The 6,035-nt window shown below is 31.8% G+C and overlaps 1 long non-coding RNA gene across 1 annotated transcript; it reads left to right on the forward strand.

Moving 5' to 3' along the window:
• Window positions 1-1,507: 1,507 nt before the first annotated feature.
• LOC143046279 (uncharacterized) lies at window positions 1,508-4,691 on the forward strand. The gene is made up of 2 exons (XR_012969112.1): window positions 1,508-1,704; window positions 2,207-4,691. It is a non-coding gene; the product is annotated as an uncharacterized LOC143046279 (long non-coding RNA).
• The last annotated feature ends 1,344 nt before the right edge of the window (window positions 4,692-6,035 follow it).

The following is a 6,035-nucleotide window of genomic DNA, read 5'->3' on the forward strand; positions in this document are numbered from 1 at the left end:
TCATTCGCAAGGAGATTACAGGTCAAAACATTGCCGTCCCGATTTAAGACATGTATAACACCACCCTCATAATTGTCAACGATACATATTAATTCTGTAGGTGACTCCGCGATGTCTATGGGATAAAAAGTATGTTTACAACAACCATCGTATATCCATTTGGATTCAAATTCATGATTAAAGCGTGATATCTGTTTTGATTCATGTAACGTTTCTCTTACAATGAGACAATAATCATTGTCATTTGTAGATATGATTCTATCTGGAAGGAAACGGTAAAGAATTTTGTTGAAAAGTGGTTCTTCTACGAACTCTTCTTGCGTTCGGTTACAAAAATGTTCTACTGAATCGAATGACATAATCATGCCATAATATCTCTCCTCTTCAAAATAGTAATCATTATCAAATTTACTCCCAACTACGATCTGATTTTCATTGTTTAAATGAATGCATTGTACATAATCCAAATCTTCATAAGCCGTGCCAAGTGCAAGTTTCTTTAATTTACCATGTTTACCAGTGTCAGTAAGACAGTACAAATCCGACTTAATAAGTAGTAATATACGACTGTCTTTAGAAACTGCAATGTCTGACACTACGATATCGGTAATTTCTTTCTGAATATTTATTGCATTACTAATGAATTGAACAAGTTGCAACTTTTTTTCAACAGAACTGTATAACACATATTTGTTTTCGTCTATTTCAAGCATTCTGGAAACGACATGAAGGTTTGTTTGAATAGCACAAACAAATGCAAATCTCTCTTTTTTATGATAAACTCCAATATCCTCGAAATCACATTTACGTGGTGAGAACAAAAGAGTTTCAATTTGTACATAACTAAAACATGTATTTAGTAACAAGGGTTTTATTTCTTTAGCTGTAACAAAAATCTCACTTGCTCGTCTAGAATGTAAAACTAGATTTAATTGAGCCTTCCGCTTTTCTAAATCCTCTCTACTTTTCTGTATCCGTTTTCTCTGTTTAATTATAGAGTCTTTGGTTAACTCCCATCGGTTATCCGCTTGTTTGAGTAGAGTTTTTGCTTCTATCGAAATGTCATCTTTAATTTTATATTCATGCTGAAAAATCTTGGATTTAATTTCTTTGATATTGTTCTCAACTTCTAACTTCATTTCACGAAGTTTAGTCTCCTGAATTTCGACATTCGGAATTTCGGAATCTATCTGTACCGATTCATGTTCTAACTGGTGCACTTTTTTGTGGTAAGCAAGGTCAATCTCTTCAAATTTGTGTCGTTTGTGAGACTTGATGACACAAGTTGAACATATCAACTGTTCACAATCTCTACAGAACAAAAAACACGTTTTATCATTATGCTTTAAACATGAAATCTGCTTTAGATTAACCTTTCTAGTATATTTAAAGATACTTTCGGTACAATAGTCTTGAATACCAATTCCAATATGATCATTTGCTGCTTTAATCTTTGAATGGATCTTCAAATGACAAGCTCGACAGAGGAACAAGTTACAGTTAATACACTTCATTTTAATCTCTCGTGAAGCTTCGCAAAACTCACAAATCTTAGGAATTTGTTCATCCTCCATTTTATTCATTACTTTTGAAAAATCACTTATACGAGTATTCTACTTTCGGTTTTCCTTCTATAAAAGTAAAGTGTAAACTTCCGGTAGAAAATCATTAAGGTGACTTCTGATGTATAACAACCTACCTCAAGTAAGTATTGATGTTTTCTTTATCAATGTGCATATATTATTAACAAAAAAGAGTAAACAAATATTGTGTTATATCCCCTCTTCATCAAAACTTTTTACTGATTTTTTTTATGTTTGCAGTAAGTTCTAATTTGAATCATCATGCATCAATAATTTCGGAATCAAATCTAACTGATTCACGAAACGCCTTTTAACGATTTTAAACTACTAAGGCAAGAATTAGTGTACCTATTTTCGAATCTCAAAAATCTATTAAGAAGGTACGAATCAAAATCGTTTGAATTCTTAAAATATCGAAACCAGGGTACGCATCACCCGTCATGCGATATTCGATAAGCTAGTGTCGATCAGATGTATATTGTTAACATCAGGTGGTTCCTATTGTTCCAATATAATTTGGTCGGATATAATCTGGACTATATATCAACTGACATTAGTACAGTACTTTACATTGAACATATAATTTGAAATAATTTTTTAAAAGAAATTCTCTTTTCTTTAAGAATGGAAGCACAAATTTCGGCAGTTTGTCAGTTTTGTGAAACTTCCAGAGAGATCAAGTGGAGATGCTTAAATTGTGACTTGTTTCTGTGTCGAATTTGTAATTCAAGAATTCATTCTAAAATAATGTCATCTGTAGAACATAAAATAATTCACTTAGATCAATGTGGAACAGAAGAAGTAGTCAATAATATAAGAAAATTGGACTTGAAACAAATGAAGTGTCAAACCCATCTTGACAGAAAATGCTTTGTGTTCTGTAGAAATTGTAACGAGCCAATATGTTCTTCGTGTATCTTAAATATTCATCAAAACCATAAATTTTGTGAAATTGACGATGCTTACGAGGAGAAGCTTGCTCATATAGAAAAATTGAAGGTCGAAATCAAAAGTAATATTGCTTTTATGAGAAATGAAAACACACTGTTGCAAGAATATGAATTAAAAGGAAAAGAGCATCATATGGAAATCAGAACATTAATCCTTAACAGAGAAGAGGAAGTAAAACAAGAAATTGCCAGGAAAAGCAAAGATGTTTCAGATGAACTAGAAACTGAATGGCATAATATAGAACAATCGATAAACAGGGATATTGAATTGTGCCTTAAAACTAAAAGCGATCTTCTAAAAAGAAAAGACAATATACATAAGATCCTCAGGTCACATGATCCAAGACTTGTTTTTGATGAAGGTCTTACTGACGTTAAGCAGTTACACCAACCAATGTTTGGCAAACGAGTCAGCCTATTTCAGTTTTTTCCAAAAACAATAGAAACCAAAGGAATTATTGGTGACCTCGTTGAAAAACCAAAAATAGAGAATATTACTGTTTATCCGACATATATGAAATGCATCAGCTGTATAAGCCATTGTGAAGCAGAAACAGTCTTGATATGCAATAATTCTGAAGATATTCTGAAGAAAGAGAATCTGAATTATGACAAATATCAAACTCTGAAAACTTTACAAGACATAAGGGTGATGGATATTTCACAGACAAAAGATGGACATGCAATATTATCCGTAGGTGATGATTTAAAAATTTTAACTAAAACTGGACAGTTAAAAACATTTCTTCATTTAGACTTGATAACCTTATGCGTACATGTAAATTATGAAAATGAACTTTTTGTTGGAGCAATTGTCGAAGACCCGGATAAGGAGGGAGAGGAATTAGGCATTGTATTAGTTTTAGATGAGGAAGGAAATACCACATGTGCATTTGATAAAAGAAAGATTGTTAATGACAGTGAAAACGATTATATACCGGGATACTATGATGACAGTTTTGATGAAGATGAAGAAGTTGATATGTTTGACTATCCAAGTAGAGTTTTAAACACGAAAAAAGATGATATATTAATCATAGACAACTCTAATCTTAGTACATATGCTGGAAAAGTTGTACTTTTAAATCGATCAGGTGATATTGTACGGGAATATAATGGTTGTGAATGTGAAAATTGCAATGACGTTGAATTTTGTCCTTTTGACATTGCAGAAACTCATTCCAATTTAATTTTGATAAGCGACATTGGAAAACATTCTATTCATGTACTTGGGGAGACTCTTTTAACATGTAGTTTTGTAGATGATATAGGAATAGACTATCCTCTTAGTATATGCATTGATGCTGCTGGAAAGTTGTGGATTGGATGTGACATGTCAGCTGATGATGACGAAGAGCCAAAAATATACTGTATCACATTTAATTGAGTCATCAAGACTGCATTGTGAAATATCTCACGTGCTCAATGGATTTAAAGTGAATGAAAGTGAAAATTATATTCAGGTCAGGGGATAATTTCAGAGAGACATTTAAATCTTTTCAAAAAACTAATACATGTACATTTGATGATTATTGGGTCGGTTGTATATCATTCAACTATATTTCATAGAAAATGAGAAACCAACCCTAATATTTTGAAGAAAAAAAATCAAAGTTGTGTATATAGTTGTGTGACACATTTAGTAGTTATCCAGATAATGCTTTGATCAAATTTAAGGAAATTTCTGCAGAATATCTAATATATCTAAATATCTCTCTGATTTGAGTTTTGTCTGTTCTTCCCAAGAAAAGGGACATTAACTGTTAATTTTAAGACTTTTTTATCACATTATAGCACACTTATTTGAGTAAGGTTGAAATGTGCCATACTTAGCAGAGTATGGTTTGGTCAATTTACTCGAAATGCATAGTGTTTACCAGTAAATGCAGATGTGGACAGGTAATAAAAGGCCCTTTCTAGTGTTTTCATGAAAAATACATATATAGTCTAATATAGATCACCAACAAGTCCAAACTTTTAATTGTTATTTTTGTCAAATGAACAACATCTATTAACACCTTTCATGTTTATTTGGTACTTGATCTCATACTAACAAATATGCAAAAAACAGTACTTAAAAATATATATTGAATTTTGTTATCTTTTGACTGTAAAATCTCAGTAAAAATTATCATATTACAAAATATTACAATTTAAACTTTGTTAACATTTTTTTTAAAACTAATATGCCCAAGTGGAAAAGGCCCTTATTTTAAGATATTCTCCTGCAAGTTTTGTAACATTTTGCTTACTTCTGTTTTAATGCCTTCCATTCTTGCAATAGTTTCAATGAAGATATGTCTAATGTTTATGGTGTAATATCTTATTTTATAATACTAAATTTTAAATTTCTGCACAAAAGTTTTGAAAGACATTTTTTTTAAAATGTTCATTTTTGTTTTTGGACATAGCTGCTGATTTAATATCTTCTTCCAAAAAAAAACTTATCAATGTACCAATTAATTTGGTGACTATGTGGAACGCATCTATCCCATCGAATTGGAGATAAAGGATACTACAGATACAGTTAAGTCGGCTTCATATCTTGACTTACATCTAGAAATTGACAATGAGGGTCGGTTGAAAACAAAACTTTACGACAAAAGAGATGATTTCAGCCTACAATGATTGTGAACTTTCCATTTCTAAGTAGCAACATTCCAGCAGCACCTGCATACGGGGTATATATCTCCCAATTGATACAATATTCCCATGCTTGCATTTCCTATCATGATTTTCTTGATAGAGGGTTACTGCTCACAAGGAAGCTATTAAACCAAGAGTTTCAAATGGTGAAGTTGAAATCATCCCTTCGTAAATTTTATGGACGCCATCACGAGTTGGTTGACCGTTATGGAATAACCGTTTCACAAATGATATCGGATATGTTCCTTACGTCGTAACTACAATCCCTTTCCTTTTCATGAATGTGACCTACCTAATTAGACTATTTACCGGATTTGTAATCACATAAGCAACACAACGGGTGCCACATGTGGAGCAGGATCTGCTTACCCTTCCGGAGCACCTGAGATCACCCCTAGTTTTTGGTGGGGTTCGTGTTGTTTACTCTTTAGTTTTCTATGTTGTGTCATGTGTACTATTGTTTTTCTGTTTGACTTTTTCATTTTTAGCCATGGCGTTGTCAGTTTGTTTTAGATTTATGACTTTGACTGTCCCTTTGGTATCTTTCGTCCCTCTTTTTTTAATCCAATTATATATGGTAGTATCGAGGTTGACTCTTTTATTAGATGTTTGCCATTGAACAGATTTCATGGATGTACCTGCTATATATCTAATCACCAATTGAAATCATATGAAATTGCCTCAAAAGTGTCCTCCAAATTAGAAAAAGTATAATCTAATAACAAACTATACACTAACATTATCATTTATACAAATGTATTACTAATTGTTTTATTTTTGACAACACATTTTGTATACACTTAACATTCAAATATTTATATTTATTCAAGATAAAGAAGACTAACAGACAATAATG

This window comes from Mytilus galloprovincialis, chromosome 9 (assembly GCF_965363235.1).
Source record: "Mytilus galloprovincialis chromosome 9, xbMytGall1.hap1.1, whole genome shotgun sequence".
NCBI lineage: Eukaryota > Metazoa > Mollusca > Bivalvia > Mytilida > Mytilidae > Mytilus > Mytilus galloprovincialis.